At 45.3% G+C, this 17,667-nt stretch overlaps 1 protein-coding gene across 1 annotated transcript in view; it reads right to left on the bottom strand.

Moving 5' to 3' along the window:
* TRHDE (thyrotropin releasing hormone degrading enzyme) overlaps positions 1 to 17,667 on the bottom strand; it is a 1,998,244-nt gene that overhangs the window by 698,897 nt on the left and 1,281,680 nt on the right. The gene's annotated exons all lie outside the window — the stretch shown is intronic.

Genomic DNA, 17,667 nt, shown 5'->3' with positions numbered 1-17,667 from the left:
GAAATTTTGGAAGTAACTCCTCAATACGTTTACCATTAGCGCTCTGGCATAACAAAAGGTACCAGTTTCCTATTCCATTCATTTTCTTGTTGTTTATCCACCTTATAATTGTACTTGCTGTTTCATTAATCAACAGGTAGTTATTTGTAAGGAAACTGGTTATTTGGTTAATACTTAACCATACAGCTGGATTTTGGCTCTTGCTGTAGTATTGAGTGCCAATTCATCAAGTTGGTAAGATTATAAAAGTCACCCAGCTTCAAAAAACCTAGATCCCTCCAAGACTGCAAGACCCCTTGTGAAAGCTGTAAGTCCCAAATGCCACAGTCTTGGAGAGGAGTAAGTGCATGACATGCCGGTACATTATATGCTTTACAAAATAGCTGGCTGTGTGATACTATTGTTGTTATGGCCTTATATCTTGATTTCTTAGGTAATTTTGCTGACCGGAGAAAAAGTGGTAAATTAATTGCACCTTCTCTTAATATATACTTTGGAGTAGAATTAGCATAGTTAGATGATGTTGCTGCTAATTGTATCAGCTGACTAACTAAAGAGGCCTGATAATATGTTGGAAAGTCTGGTAATGGTAGACTGCCCTGCTCTGAACGGTGGAGAGTTTTACCCAAGCGTATTTTTTTGACTATATAAATTCACACATAACTTTGTCTAATTACCTAAAATATGAGTTTGGCACTCTCAGAGGGAGGTTCAGAAACAAAAATACAAACAAGGGGAGTATCAACATTGTAACCAATGAAACTTGACCGACTAATGACATGGGTAATAGCATCCGCCTCTCTTATAGACTTTTTACCTTTGTAAGGGTATTACCATAGTTTCAATGGAATAACTTTGTGAAATCCTTTGTTACATCTAGCCCTAAGTATCTTATGGGCCGTTGTGATAGAGTCGGTAACCGTGCTGGCAACTGGGCATCCGTAGAGTTAAACATAAGCAAATCTGTTTTGGACACACTGACTTTATAACCACCTAGGCCTTTAAAGGCCTGGATTTCCTCCAGCATTCCCTGTATCCTTGCCCTTTCAGCCTTAGGATATACGATTATGTCATAAGAAAAAAGTTAAAGTTTTGCCATTCCTGTTATGGGGTTCTAAATTGAGAGATTAGAACAGATTTTGACAGCCAGTGGCTCAATAAAGAGAGAGAACAGAATTGGGGATAATGGGCCTCCATGACTGATGCCACACATTAATTTCAACCTTTTGAACCTGTTCCGCATTAATCATTATCTTTTCTTTGGCCCCTTTGTATACTTCCTTTAACATCGCTATCAATTGAGATGGAAAACCAAACTCTCCTAAAATAAAAAATAGAGTCAGTCAAACGCTTTTTCTACGCTCATCATTAGGTTGACTGAAAAGTAATCAATAGCCTGGGTCAAAGATTTGGTGTTGGCAGCCATTGATGACCCTGACAAAAATCCTGTTTGGTCAGCATGGACCACAGTAGGAGCAATCCTATTTACCCACATTTTCATAAATATCTTGTAAACTGAATTTTATAAGCGTATTGGGCGATATGGATTGGGGTCACTGGGATCTTCATCTTTTTTAAAATACTAATCACAACTGGCTCCTTAAATCATTTGGAGATAGGATCTCTACAAACATTTGGTTAAACAGAAATGTTAATAATGGGGAAAGATCAGCCAAAAATCTCTTATATACCTCAACAGGAATACCATCATTCTTGCTAGCCTTTGCACTAGCCATATCTTTTAATGTTTCAGTCAGTTCTATGGGCTCAATGGGCCTATTTAGAGCTTTTATATTGTCCCTAGTGGTTAGTGGTAACTGCAATATGCCGAAGTAACTTACTAAATCCTGTAGGTCTATTACCCGTACTTCAGCAGAAATTTGTTAAAAATGGAGAAGAAATATTTCTGCTATCCAGCCTTTATCCTCCACCAATTCCAGTACTTGGGGCTTCTGCATTTCACTATCCCATGCTAAATTTTAGTCAATGTGCTGGCTTTCTTTAAATCTTTTCTTTTGGTATGCCTTACTCCCTGTAATATCTTCTAGAAAAAAAATCTTAGTTGTTCTTTCACTCTTTCATTCTTGTTGTAGAGTCTTACCACCATAATTTTTTGAGATCACACAGTTGGGTTCATTCTTAACCCGTTCTACTGTGTTTTATAAAATATCTATCTTTTGCCCCCTCTGCTTGTGTGCCCTAGTTTTATAAGAGATAACCTGTCCCTGAAAAGAGGCCTTAAAAGCTTCCCACACCATAAAACTTGTGGCAGTATTTATATTATCCTTAAAAAACAGCTGTAGAAAGTTACGCATTTCTTTGATCTATATTTGGTCCGTAAGCAGAGATTTATCAAATTGCCATCTGGAATTTCTTTTTCGTGACATTCCTAATGTTATAACTAGGGAGACTACAGAATGATCTGAAAACCAGTTAGTAATAATCTCCTCTTTCTAATAGTTTATCTACAACATAAAAAATCCAGTCCTGAAGCTGTTTTGAACCTTGCAGACTAACATGTAAACTGAGAAAGGCCCGAGTATCTACTTGCCATGGATCTACAAGGGCAAAATCTTTCTTCATAATTGTTATCAATTTCGAGTTCTTTGGTTTTAATTGTTGTTTAGTCTTCTTTGAAGTATCTAATCCTAGATCTTGTATAAAACTGAAATCTCCCCCATAAATATGGGACCGTCCGTGTTGATTAACAAATCACAAATCATAAATCTGCTCCAAAGCTTTAATATCGTCATAAATTGACCCATAATAATGCAAGAAAATACGAAGGACCTTAACAAATTTGACCTCAATCCAGCTCCATCGCTCCCAAGATCCAACGTTCCCAAGATCAAAATTCTTAACACTAATTTTAAAGGAACTGGGATTACAAAGGAGCCCTCAGGAATAGGCATTCCGAAAAATGTTGCATTTTACGCCATCTTATGCTCCTTACTGGTTGTATTGCACACCAGTTTTTATTTCCCTTGAAATTTTATGGAATTACTGTACTTTCTAACAACACTTAACTAATCCTAGCATTACAAATTACGTTGTTTTTTTTTTAAACATAAGTTTTATCTGTTTGCAAAGGTTTTAATTAATCATGCAATAAAGTGATTACTTACTTACTTACCACTTCCCATCCTTCCCTTTCCAAGCCCCCGCCCTTGACCCATACGAAGGGGGAACGGCCTTAACTCCCTTCTTCAGCCTACCCAAAACTTTTGGCTCCTTGACCTGGCACCCACTCACATGCTTTTGCTTCCACCCCCTCTGTGAAATTTACTCCATATTACAGAAACAAATATAAAGTGCTAACATGTTAGAAAAAAGTGCTTTTGTGACAAAGTGACTCATATTATCAAATTCATATAGCTTACTCTAATTCTTAATTACCCCCACGAGTTGGATGATGGCAATTAATGCATTCACTTGTGTCTCAAACCATAAGCCTATGATGTTTAAATAAATAAGAACATTCATACAGTACAAAGATTGGCAGGGCAATACATGCTTAACACCATTCTGCAGCTGTCCTTTCCCAAATTCAGCCCTATTTAAATATACTAATCCCTGAAGAGCCCCTTTAACAAAATGCTCGATTCTGGTATATAACTATGCCAAGATGTCTCACTGTGGAGAACACTGGCATCATTGTAGCAGTAGAGAGAGTCTATATGAAAACATAGTCCTTCCACTTCTGTTATAAGTGGGATATATAGAGGGTGCAAGCCTGATCAGGGCTGTTCTACCAGGGTGACTCCTCAACCCCAAGATGACCTCTTTACCTCAGCGAGGCACCTGATGGCATCCATCATCTCCGTCGACGCACTATTCAGTGGCTTTTCTTTGTCGAGAACGAACACACACAAAACGAATTCCAGAGCTCTGCAGCTACCGAACTCAGCCGCATCACGTCCCCAGCTACAGCTCCAGCGTTTCTGACCCAGAAGCTGTTCCCGGCCATTTGTTGTGCATGCGACCACTAGTGAGGGGGTGGAGCTCTAGCATGCTTAGCAGCAAGGCATCGGGCTGACCCTCACCACCTGGGACCCCAGGGATATTGTGTAATGCTTGTTATGTTTTTTATGTACTTTTTTGGCTTTGACGGCTGAAATAAAGTTTTTGATCATGATGATATATTGTGTTAGCCCTTGAAATTTCCTGAATGCAAATGTTTGTATCAAGAGTGAGCTTCGCAGTGAAGCAATAGAGTATTATACAAAGAAAAGGTTAAGGCTTGTGTACATATTAAAATATACATGGACAGGGGAGAGGATCGGACGCGGCAAATTCCCTCCAGCCTTACACCTATTGACAGGAAGAGCGGTATACCTCAATGGTGACAGATAGTTCCACAATTGTTCTTATGAGCATTAAAGATACATCCAATCAGTGTCTCCTGTTGTTGGCATAGTGGGTAGCTGAGATGTATTGTTGTGAGCCACATATATATTTACATTACTTAATAATTTTCCCTACAGGGTCCCTCTTAAAATGTCAGTAGGTCACACCTACGGAATTCACAAAATGTCTAAGGCATACTGTCCTGAAGAAATATAGATTCATGATTTCATGACTCGATAAAAACTCACTGATTTTCAGCCTACTGAAAATCTACCTGTGTACAGTTATTTATAAGGTGGCAGCATCTTAGATTTTTGATCACAGCCGTGTTTTCCCTGCAGAGTTCTAGTACCCTACATCCCATGTAGATATGGGAGTGTTTGGGGATATTTCACACATCATTAACAAATTAACTGCAAGTGTAGGACTTTGAGGATGTTTAGCACATTTCAGTAGCGAGAGTCTCACCCTCCCTGGAAACTTGCATCGCCCCACCCCTAGCTCCAACTTTAAAGTGGTAGTAAAACCACCATATTGGTGAATTTTACTTTGTTATAATTACAACTTGCATTCATACACTTCCCCCGACAAGACATTTGCGAACACTGATACATAATTCTGAACAGCTAATGCTAAGGTGTGCAATCATATATGCACCTCACTGCTGTGTGTACAGGTGTAATAATTCGGGTTTTGCCACACCCAAGCAGAGCAGTGTTTTAGTCTGCTCTGCTTACAGTTAAATGAAAAATGTTGCTGTATTCGCCATAAGCCCTTCTGACACCGACAAATTCTGTTTGCAGCTCCTGAACTCATATGAAAAGTAAATGCTGCCTCTTCTAGTGTCTATGTGGGAGCTTGCCTACAGTGCAAGGAAGCAGCACAATCCTTCACATGGAATCGACAGGCCTGTAATAAAGAGTGAAAACTCATAGCGTTGAAGTTTCCATCCCTGTCTTTGACTGCATGCATTTGAATATAAAACGGCATTCCAACACGTTTCTTTCTAATGCTTATTTAAACCCATGCATTGTGCTAAAAACAGCAAACTTATAGCAAATCATCTAATGCTGAGACTCATTTAAAGAAAATATTTTGTATAGAGCTCCCCTAAAACTTTAATGAATGGGAGGGCAGATGGTGATGCAAAAGTGTATTTCATCAGTGGAGATCCATCATGAATGCGACTTATAAAGCGCTACGGCTGCCTCGGCAGAGGCGCCCCTGCGCTGAATCCAAGGAAGACTGACAAGTGGATGAAAAAAGACACGGACTACGGAGCAGGAAAGAGGTAGGTCTAAATAATTACAGAGGCCACGAATATGCCTAGGAAGAACGTTCCAAAGGATGGCCGCCCTGCTACGAAAAGAGCTTCCACCAGCGCAAACTCTTTGTATCCGGGGAACTACCACCAAGTGCTGCTCCTGTGAGCGAAGGTGTCATGAGGGGACATAAGGCAGAAGGAGGTTGACTAGAATAGCAGGAGTTGCCAATTTCAAAGCCTTGAAGGAAATACATAAGGCTTTAAATTCAATGCGCCTGGCCACCGGTAACCAATGAAGGCGGCGGATGGCCTCAGTCACAGAGCAAGATCTATGCACACCTAACAAGGTTCTAGCTGCTGCATTTTGTGCTCTTTGCAGCCTCCAAACCTCTGCCTTGTTAGACCCCAGATAAAGAGAACAGGCATAATCAAGTCTGGACAGTACAGACGTCTGAATGATAACCTGACGTGTAGATGCATCACAGAAGTCCAGCAGGGGTCTAAGCCCCAAATGATTCCAAAGCTTGTCCCTACCGTCTTTTTGGTTTGGACTCGATAGTTAAGAGATGAGTCCAGCCTTACCCCTAAGTTTTTCACTGCCTGCTTAGGGGAGGGGACCCTGCCCAGACTAGCTGGCCACCAGAGTTCACCACACTGACCATGGTCCTTTCCCACTAACATTATCTCCGACTTGTTGGGATTCAGCCGGAGACAGCGGTCATCCACCCGGCCACTGCCGCAAGGTCGCAGTGAAACTTCAGGGTGTCCCGCCCAATGTTGTTTTTGAGTGCCACCACCAACTGTGTATTGTCAGCGTAGGAGACCATGGTCCGACCCCTGCTGTTGGCAACTGCAGCCAACGGTTGGACATAGATATTAAACAGCAGGGGACTAAGCAAGGAACCCTGTGGTACCCCTTGTTTAACAGAGTGTTCACCAGAGGTAAACGGGGGGGGGCTATTACTGAAAAAGACCTCTCACGAAGGAATGAAGCAAGCCATTCCAAGGCCGAGCCGGTGATTCCCAATAGGATCTGTGCCAATGTTTGCCCAGCATTCAATGCTGACCAGAGATGTTCTGTCACAGCGAGGAGGGCTGACTCCATGCTGTGAACAGGTCGAAAGCCATTCTGCAAGGCGTCCAGTGTGCTTCTTTCTCCTGTCACCCCTCCTTTCCATCAGTATTCACTTTTCCTGTCACTGACCAATTCACCCTTCACTGTCCATCTCTCCTGCCACGGCCCCTCTCTGAGGTCACTACCCTGCTTTCTGAACAGTTTCTACTTCTCCCGTCAATGTCCACCTCTACTGTCAGTGTCTGTCTTTCGGATCAGTGCCCATCACCTCCATCATAGCCTACTTTCTCCATCAGTGCCCACTTCCTATCAGTATTCACCTGTAAGGTCACTGCCCACCCTTTCATCCTGCCTACCTAGTCTGTCACTGCCCATGGCACCTATCAGGGTCCACCTCTGCTGCCAATGTGCTTCTGTTGGGAATCTGCCCTTTCTGTAAGGTCACCCCAAAGTTTGTGGAGTTTTTGCTGAACCCTATTTCTTCTGGCCATATAACCCTGTGCACTTACTCCTTCTAACCAGGGATAAAGTGATTGCACTCCTCATGTCAACAAGGTAAAATTAGAATACTCCTGATTGGCATATCAAGCTTACCTATACATCCTTAGCTTATTAGTATATGGTAACCACAGTGTAGACAGGGCCTGTAAATTAAATATCACCAATGGACTGCAGCACTCATTGTGCCAATCGTTACAGTGACAGAGTAAATCATGTATCCAGCCCTACCACTGTAGCCTGGCTGTGCAATTTTAAACAGGCTATGACTGTGGAAAATAGACAAATTGATGTACATAAGCAGCGTTCATTTCCCTTTTTCCCACTCCTCTCCCTGTATGCACCATGAATACCATAGAATATTGACCGTATCACTCCGCCAGTAAAAGCCCGTGCCCATATGTACATGACAGCCATTTTAGGCACCTTGGCCTCTTGCCCACTCATTAGAATCACTGGCTTCCCTCCTGCGCGCATTTGAGCACCCCCCCTCCCACTCTCACATGCATAGACCATGAAACCCAGCACTCTGCGCGACCCTGCTATGAAAGGCAACCCTCCTGCTTGACCCAGGCACCCCCCCCCCCCATTTCCCTCTTGAAGAGGCATCCTTCGCCTCAGCTGACATAGCCCCCCAGCTGTATCTGACTGCCCCTGTTCTCTCATGTACGGGTCATAAGACCTCTCTCTCTCTGTGCGACTCTGACCCTGCGCGCACCCTGACCCCCTCCTTCTCCCTCACATGGACAAGTCATAAACCTTCTCCTTCTGCAAGACCCTGTCCTTGGGAGTCACGGCCGCGCCTGACCAACACCTCCTTTCCTTCCATGAATGCCCCTCTGTTGACAAGCCTTCCCTCCGCGCTCGATTGTCCACGCGGCATGAATACCACTCCTTTGATGACCCCTTCCCCCGAGTCCGACTGACCACACATGTCCGAGGCCATCGCCTAAGCCAGGAGATACCATTTACTGCCCTCTATTGTATGAAGTCACTCCTCTTCAAAGGACCCACTATTGATCCTGGTCTCCCCACCCCCTGGGCTACGATCAGGCGCACACATCCAAATAATCAGCGGAACATTCAGCTGCGTCATTGCCCCCTCTCTTATCAGCAGGTCAAGGGTCCCTACTATGAACACATGTGGGGTAGGATGGACATGAGGATTATGGGGTTATCTTTTCTTTGTTTCACAATGCTGTGACTGTAATGCCAAGTGTTTTGTAAGGTATAAAAGGCTGAGTCTCAGCTCAGTTGTTAGAGCACCTCGAGACGATACCTTGTTGTCTGATCTGATGTGTTCTGCTCCGTCGGAATAAACTTCTGTTTCCTGCCTTCTGGTCTCCGGCGCCTGCCTCATTGCTTGGTAAACTTGAATGGTACAAGGGCGGTTAGCGCCGGGCAAATCTTGAGAAAGGTCCTAGCCCTACCTTTTTCCACAATTGGCGTCCCAAAGCGTGGGGCCCATCAGCGACACGTGGATCCAGTGGGAGAGGTCCCGATGACAGAGTGAACGACTGCAACGATCGGGAAGAGCTCGTGTCCGATAGACCCTCGTCTGACAGCCGATCATCCGACCTTCACTAGTTCTGAACAGACCTCTCTCGAGTGATCCACGGTCCTGACTGGGAACCATCAGGAGTGCCTCGGGCATCACAAAGAAGAGAGGACGATCGGGCGCTGGATCCAGGAGACAGGAAACCGTCCACGCGGTCCGGGTAAGGTCGTGTAAACACGACAAATTGAGAAAAGATTGTTTTGTTTGGATAATACTAGTATTACGCTTTGTTGAAACCTCTGGAGATTCACTGTCTGCAAACGGGGAAAAACAAACAGGCTCTCTCTTTGCAAACAGTGAAGGATAGGTAACGCAGACTTTTGTCCCCATTGTAATCCGTCGTGCCTATCTTCCTCCCCCACTGTTTCCCGAACTATCGTTCGTGGATTATTGTCTGGAGATTCTTTGTCTGCAAACAGGGAAAGAACAAGGTCTCTCTTTGCAGGTAGAGAAAGAGTGGGTAGCGATAACTTTTCGTGCCCACTTATTCTCCCCACTGAATTGTTTGATTGGCCGATTATTCGGTATTGGTTCGTTTGAGGTATTCACCGCCGGCAAACAACGGAGAATAGAAATATTCTGTCTAGTCTTTGCCCGCCGTGATAAGATAGGTAGTGCAGACTTTTGTCCCCGTTGTAAACCGTCATACCTGTCTTCTCCCCACTGGTTGGTAGCCTGTTTAGCCCGGACCGCTTATTAGAGATGAACCATCCAGCTCCACTGGAGGGCACACCTAATAAGGACATGTTCATTAAGTGTGGACTAGTCGCTATAGCTTATAATAGGTTATGGCATAAAAATACAAGAAAAAGAGTCGAGCGAAATCAGTAGGCCACTGATGAATTATCAACTTCGCTAAAAAAAAAAAAAATAAGAAACGTTAGAAACAGCCCGCAATAAGAAACATAAAAATGGCGAAGGAAGACAAGCTTGACACTAAGGCAGCCACGAGGTAGCTAGGTTCCGTTGCCTATTCCTGCCCTAAACATGTCTGCCTCATTGCCCACCACGCCCAAATAACGGTCACATGAAATAGATACAAATCAATAGGTACCTACCCCTATTCCGGAAACTCCCGAAGTGCCACAGGTCCGCGGTTACGCCCATCCGGTAGGCGAGGCCTCGAGGCATGCGGGGCTCGCCTGGACGCAGTCGGAAGGGGAGGCTGTGGGGCGGACGGCCCAGAAAACCGTGATGGCCTCTCCTTCTCTCCTCTTCTGCTGCCCTGCAGGCCACGGGGGGGGGCTGTCTTGCCTCAGCCACCGACCACCCCCCCCCCTCTGTCTCTCGCCTGGTCCGACCCGCGAAGAAGGCCGAAGCCAAAAGCGAGAACGGCGGCGCTTGCAAGTAGTCCCGCCACATGTCAAATTCCTGGATAGTTACAGGTAGTCCCGCCACATGTCCACCTCTGGAGAGTTGGAGGTAGTCCCGCCACCTGTCGAAGAGGAAGGGGGGGGGGCTGTCTTGCCTCAGCCGCCGACCACCCCCCCCATCTTCAATAGCCGGCACGGCCAACACCGAAGCGGCGGAGCCGAGGAACGGCGCGGGGTCGCTGGAAGGGGGGGGCGGCGCGAACGAGCCTCCCCCACCTCCCTTCAGGTGGAGGCTTCCAGCGACACCCCAACGCTCTTACTTAAAGAGGGTCCACAACGAAAAACGGTCTTTTGCCCAGGACGGGCACACGCCCCATGCCTTCTCTCCTCGACTTTGAAGATTCTATGAGAGCCGGGGGGCCCCCGACCCCTCCGCATGGGTGCCCCCGTCCCCCTCACTGGGAACCGCGACATCGACGCACTCCTGCCGGCGCCAGCCTCAGTTTGGAAATGGCTAAAACACAGCCAAGGTACAGACTTGTTCAGTTCCGGTGGAACACCAGAGTGACCCGGTAGGAAAATTGTTGCCGCCCTCCCCACTCTTTGACTAAATGGTCCATATTGTTAGACTGTTACCACATTGCACAAAAACTTTTTGAACTGCCAACGGAAGGTTCTGGTCCAACCATGAGTCATTGGAGACATTCTGACTATACCGGAACCTGCCTGACCTCGCCCAAAATGGCGCCGATACACGAAACAAAACTTTTTGCCCTGTTCACCCGGATTGCTCGAATCTTGATGCTCTGAGATACGTGTGCATTTTTGGGCAATGGAAGTCGATAGGATGGATAATGAGTATGTGTTTAGAGAAGAAAGCAATGTAAGACAGATATTGATCATGTGTTTGGACAATGAACTGATTTAGGGTGGGTACTAATTATGATTTGGGAAAATGAACTGGTGTAATTTAGACAGTGAATGAGCATTTGGATACTGAATTAATGAATTAATTGAAAAACAGAATTCTTGACATGCATCATGCTTGCTCTGTAGGGAAGTTTGATACGATTTTATTGCACTGCCGCACTTTATGCAATGAACTGCCACCAACTTCGTTCTTCTTGTGTACAGTTCCAATCTGCTCCGTGGCCGGTCCACTGGGTTGTAGGCCTGTATTTATACATCAACACTTTTTTATTAAAAGTATTTTGAAAAAGAAAGCATAGTTGTAGTGGTTGCGTTAATGAGTTTCGAATGTTTTGCTACTATGAGCAAAAGAATAAGTATGATGAAAGCTGAAGGTTAAAAAGAACCAGATATTTAACAGCTACATTATGTGTCACAGGCAGATGGAAAAATGTTTTAGACACACTTAAAACGACACCACCATGCCACCTGACCGCCACCCTTGCACCCAACAAAAGGGGTTGCGACCAAGTAACCTATGTAGATATCATATACCTGACATTACTGGTCCTTCTGGGCTTAAACGCCGAGATGGTAAAGAAATGCACTACGTGGAGATAGGTCGAGTATGTGGTAGGTAAAAACATTTCCAGATTACTGCATGTTGATGTGGTTTGAATGCTGCCCCCCCCCACCCCTTCTTTCTCCTCCCTTCTGCAGGTCGCATTGGAACATCGGCTGAAGTATGGGAGAACGATGATTGAACCACCGACGAAAAGGGAAGAAGGGAATATGTGCATAGTCCTTATGATGATAAGTTTTTAAAAGACGTAGACTTAAACATGACTGTTCCTCCTTAGAACGTAGCGACTGGGAGGATGGACTGACATAGAAACTTGACGGGTACTGTATGACGAAAATTGACTCGAAATAACACGTTAGATAATGTAACTAGACGTTTTGACTAGATAGGGAAAGGACAAAGAAGAGTGCATGGGTAAGGGTTACCAAGGCACCACCCGTCTGGGAAGTTAGAAATGTTGCTGATGTTCAAAATGTACTGCCCCCCTTCTCACACCATTATAGATCTAGCCAAACTGTCCGACTGATCTCCCGATCAATACTTGCCGTTGCCTCAGCCTGGAGAACTTCCCACCAAAGGAAGGAACTGAAAAATGGTTTAAGATCCAACCATGGGTAAATAGCGCGACCAGGTTAATTTCAGATCGACTGACCACGGTGTAAGTATTAGCGACTGAGAACACTCACGAAGATAGTAAATGAGAGAAAAAGGAGGAAAAAGGTAAAAAGAGCTAAGCACATAGATAAATAGGATACTAAAGATGCGCAGCATGCAGAAGTTCTCTTTGGCCAATAACTGTTTTATGTTTTGTCATGAACCCTTTTTGTATGTAACACATGTACTGCCTTCCCCTGTCTGAGTTTGTGTGTATGTAATGTACGAGTTTTATGTCCTCCCTCTGTCTTGTGTTTCCGTGTTACCTGACCCCTACCGTTCTGTGTTATGAATGCACTAAACGACCTGTTGCCGTACACGTCTCTTTCTCTCTCTCCCCTCGATCTCCCTCTCTCCCTCTATCTGTCTCTCTCTCTCTCTCTCTCTCTCTCTCTACATGTCATATGTGTACTGAATAGCTCGTTTAGGTTGCGGACGACTCTCACTCTCTACGAGAGTCCCCCTGTTCCATCTTCCTTTTTTGTATATATATTTTGTGCCCCGCTGGCACCAGTCTGATTGGATACTCTGTGAACACAAAGGTGTTCGGTGAAATTGACAGATAATAAAATGATTGTGATTTGCCATATTACTACCTCTCCTTTCTACAAAATGAATGAACTCGAATTGGCTAAGAAAGAAAGGACAGGTGAGACGACTAAGGTCCCCTAATCTGGCCCTTTTATAAGGGGGACTATATGTCAATGGCATCCTAATATTTTAATTGTTAGAGACAAGCGCCAACGTCCAGATTGACCCCCAATGCCCAGATTGCCCCACCCCTTTGCACCTAAGCGCGAATGCCCGAAGCGTCCCAGCCCCACTTGATTGACCCCGGCTACTGTCCCCGATATATATATATGATGACCATGAGTAGCTGCCGCCCTTCGAGAAAAACCTGTTTGACCCTGTCTTTCAATGATTGCACCCCCGCTCTGTTTGAAAGAGTTAGCCAGCTCTAAAGGGAAATGTAAGACTGTTCAGGCTCGGGTTAGAAGGACGAGTCTCCCCTGAATGTTGTCAATCTTGGGGTTTTTGTTGAAATACGTAGGTGATAAGAGTCTGACCTCTGTCCATATATGTCATGAACGAACGCCGATTAGACTTGGTGCGAACGCAGTAGAAATACCCACCTACTTACTTCATGGTAATAGACTTCTGACTATGACCAATGAGCATAACGCCAGGTGCTAGGATTGCGAGTGGAATTCAAATGTAAAAATCTCTTCTCCTGCCAGTTCTCTAAAACTTGTTTTTACCCATTTAAAGATACTCAATCACCGGAGGAGAAGGGCCGGACGTGACGCACAGCGTGGCTGCAGATCATGAGACACATGCGACCTCGACCAAAGGTGGAGCCGCAGCACAACAAGAAACGGGACGAGGCAGCACTCTCAAAGGCGGTAAAAGAAAGGATGAAGGGCTGTCCTGAAGCTCTCTGTCCGCCAACCCACGTGTGCCTGGAGCCTCCGTCCCTCTTTTCAAGCCCGATTGATGGGCCCGCTTGCTTGTTATCCATTGCTCCCTTGGTCCCCTTGGTGTGTCCCAGGAAATCTGCCCCCACTCCGCCCTCTCACTCCCATCGACTATCGAAACAACACACCCTCTTTTCCATGCGACTCTCTGCTGAAAGGAAGAACAGCATCTAGATGGAAATGGGGTTACGCCACGGAAATATAGGTGCCAAACTTAAGGCGCCACTAAAAAGGATTGGTTAGGGAACAGGACTGTGGTCTAACAGCAGAGGACTGACCGCACCCTGCAACGCGTAAGGATAGAACCGAGCTGGACCTATAGCTCCCCCGCCGGTGCTCAACAGCGCCAACAAAAGGACACGGACTAGAGCCTACCAGTGATGGCTCACTACTAAAAAGACACTGTGACGAAGAGATCTTATTGGACTGAATTCCTCCCTCAACTACTTGGTCAAAATGTTCATTGGTCACATTCGTTTTTGAAAGTCAGAAACATTTATGCTATGTAGTACGTTTACAAATGCAATTTCCTATGTACTGCATTTTGCCAATCGCACCAACCGTTCATGATTTTTATGCAATATGTTAGTATTGACAAATGCTATTTCATCAACCACATGTTTATATGTACGCCCCTTAACTAGGAAGGATAGGAAAATGAACTTCATTGTTTATATGTACCCCCATCAACTACAAAAATGAACTCTGTTATGTAAAAAGGGGCGACTGTGGAAAATAGACAAATTGATGTACATAAGCAGCGTTCATTTCCCTTTTTCCCACTCCTCTCCCTGTATGCACCATGAATACCATAGAATATTGACCGTATCACTCCGCCAGTAAAAGCCCGTGCCCATATGTACATGACAGCCATTTTAGGCACCTTGGCCTCTTGCCCACTCATTAGAATCACTGGCTTCCCTCCTGCGCGCATTTGAGCACCCCCCTTCCACTCTCACATGCATAGACCATGAAACCCAGCACTCTGCGCGACCCTGCTATGAAAGGCAACCCTCCTGCTTGACCCAGGCACCCCCCCCCCCCATTTCCCTCTTGAAGAGGCATCCTTCGCCTCAGCTGACATAGCCCCCCAGCTGTATCTGACTGCCCCTGTTCTCTCATGTACGGGTCATAAGACCTCTCTCTCTCTGTGCGACTCTGACCCTGCGCGCACCCTGACCCCCTCCTTCTCCCTCACATGGACAAGTCATAAACCTTCTCCTTCTGCAAGACCCTGTCCTTGGGAGTCACGGCCGCGCCTGACCAACACCTCCTTTCCTTCCATGAATGCCCCTCTGTTGACAAGCCTTCCCTCCGCGCTCGATTGTCCACGCGGCATGAATACCACTCCTTTGATGACCCCTTCCCCCGAGTCCGACTGACCACACATGTCCGAGGCCATCGCCTAAGCCAGGAGATACCATTTACTGCCCTCTATTGTATGAAGTCACTCCTCTTCAAAGGACCCACTATTGATCCTGGTCTCCCCACCCCCTGGGCTACGATCAGGCGCACACATCCAAATAATCAGCGGAACATTCAGCTGCGTCATTGCCCCCTCTCTTATCAGCAGGTCAAGGGTCCCTACTATGAACACATGTGGGGTAGGATGGACATGAGGATTATGGGGTTATCTTTTCTTTGTTTCACAATGCTGTGACTGTAATGCCAAGTGTTTTGTAAGGTATAAAAGGCTGAGTCTCAGCTCAGTTGTTAGAGCACCTCGAGACGATACCTTGTTGTCTGATCTGATGTGTTCTGCTCCGTCGGAATAAACTTCTGTTTCCTGCCTTCTGGTCTCCGGCGCCTGCCTCATTGCTTGGTAAACTTGAATGGTACAAGGGCGGTTAGCGCCGGGCAAATCTTGAGAAAGGTCCTAGCCCTACCTTTTTCCACAATGACATGTGTCAAAATAAACCCTTTTGACAGGCCTAAATATTTCTTTTAAATATTAATAAGTCACCCCTCAGGTAGGCTCTAATGTCCGTAGGGGAGGGTGCATTGTATCTAAAAGTAGGGCAACTAGACGTTTATTGTTCCAGATGTCCTTACTGTGAAAAAGCATAACAGGTATTTCACTGTAACAAAGCTGACTGCTTCCATAGGCTGGATTTCATTACAGCGCCTTATAATGCTATTTTCAGATTGGGGACAGCTGGTGAAATATTTAAAGGGCTCTTGATTATAGTTAAAGAAAATTCAATTTAATGGTAAAGTCGAATGCTGTCTAACTATTACAGAAAATGCCTGCCTAAAGACTCTGGAGGCTTTTCAGTATCTGTTACCTGGTAGCTTGATGACTCCTCTGTGGTAAGATGTGGACTGCTGCCAGGACAGAGACAATGGGTTTGGGTGTGGGAAGGTGCTGTCCTGTTCTTAACAAGATGGCTTGGATGATGTGCCCAGACACTTGGTGCACTTTAAAGGGGACTATCCTGTCATGGATAGACACTTTGAAATAATTAGAAAGAAAAAACAAATGTCTTTTAAACAATAGTAACTACAATCAAGACCCCCCCCCCCCCCCCATGTACCTGGTGTACAGAAATCCTGGTCTTAGCAACAATGCCATAAATGAATTGCTCCTGCACGCTTCCTATGATGCGGTCTGAAGTTTAATTACAAGAGTGCAAGAAGTAGCTAATGCCTGGGCCTGCTTCCACTTTTATACTTCTAGCCAGCTCGGCAACAATCCCAGCAGGAGGGAGTGCTTCACCAGGACTTTTTTAGAGTAACCATAGGGCTGGGATTGTGAGCATCCTCTTTGACATTAGAGTGTTAAATCCTGCTTAAATGTCACATCCTCCTTGACAGGTCAGCTGGGGTTTTACTTTAAACATTTGGGCACAATTCAATGGCGGAAAACGGAATGCCAAAACACTTTGGTTGTATCTACTGTATGGTTGCTGAAAGCTCAGCTTTGAATTTGCTAGACATCTGTGTTTATGGGGGATACAGGGACTGCCCAAAATTGGATTTTAGTTTTAGATGTGGGATGATATCGGCATTATCATACTACAGTCCTCACACACCCCCTCAGAGCTCAAGTGTAGAGTGGCCGAAGACTTCAGCCATCTTAAAAATGTCCAAAGTGGGTAGGTGTAGCTCCAGAAACGTTTATCTCATTGCTTGGGTGTCCTAATGGGTCATTCCCACACTCTGGCGTGTTCCAGGCATAAATGTGGCATCTCAAGGGACACACTTCAGAACACTCCTGATACTGATGAAGATGAGGAGTGTACTGAACCTTGCTTCTGAAACCTGAGAAGAGGCTATTAGACTGGACCTGCTCTCCCTCTTGTACCCAGGGCAAAAACATGGATTCCAAGGGTCATAAGGCTGACCACCCATTCAAGCTACAGGACCTGGTCTGGATCTGTGCCGGCACCCTGTCAGCCTCTAAGTACCTCCCATGAGGTCATGGAAAGCTTTAGAAGTATACTCCTTTACTGGATTGTAACTTAGAGAATTAAAATCAGAGAGTAACATCTTGGCCCAGTGTCATCAGGTTAATAGGGCCTGTGCATAAACGCTGCCATTTTTACATGTTCACGTTTAAAGTTGACATTTTTTAGACAATTACTTTTACCACATTTTGATTTGGTGACTCTGTGCGATAGTCTACTGAGAAAGTGTTTTGCTTCGTAGGCACATTATCATAACATTGTTCATTTGTTCCAAGGACCAAGTACACTGCCCAAACTGCCCTTGCATATTATTGTCCATTTTAGAGACAGCTCTAAATTGGTAGAATAAACAATGACAGCCGGATCTTAAATCAGACACTGTGCGAATGGTCTCAGTTTTTATCATATAAACTGCCCCAAGCCTTTGTTTGGCAGAGGAGCATTTCCATGGGTAGTGGTGGTGGCTCTGTTCCTGACTTCTGGCCCAGTTGAATGTCATCACTATCCGGCAGCATGTTCTACACCAGACTGGCTTCCGGATAAAACATGCACTCAGGTAAATGGGGAATTAGACCATTTCAAGG

This window comes from Lissotriton vulgaris, chromosome 1_1, assembly GCF_964263255.1.
Source record: "Lissotriton vulgaris chromosome 1_1, aLisVul1.2, whole genome shotgun sequence".
Taxonomy (NCBI): Eukaryota; Metazoa; Chordata; class Amphibia; order Caudata; family Salamandridae; genus Lissotriton; species Lissotriton vulgaris.
This window is presented reverse-complemented; position numbering and strand designations above follow the sequence as displayed.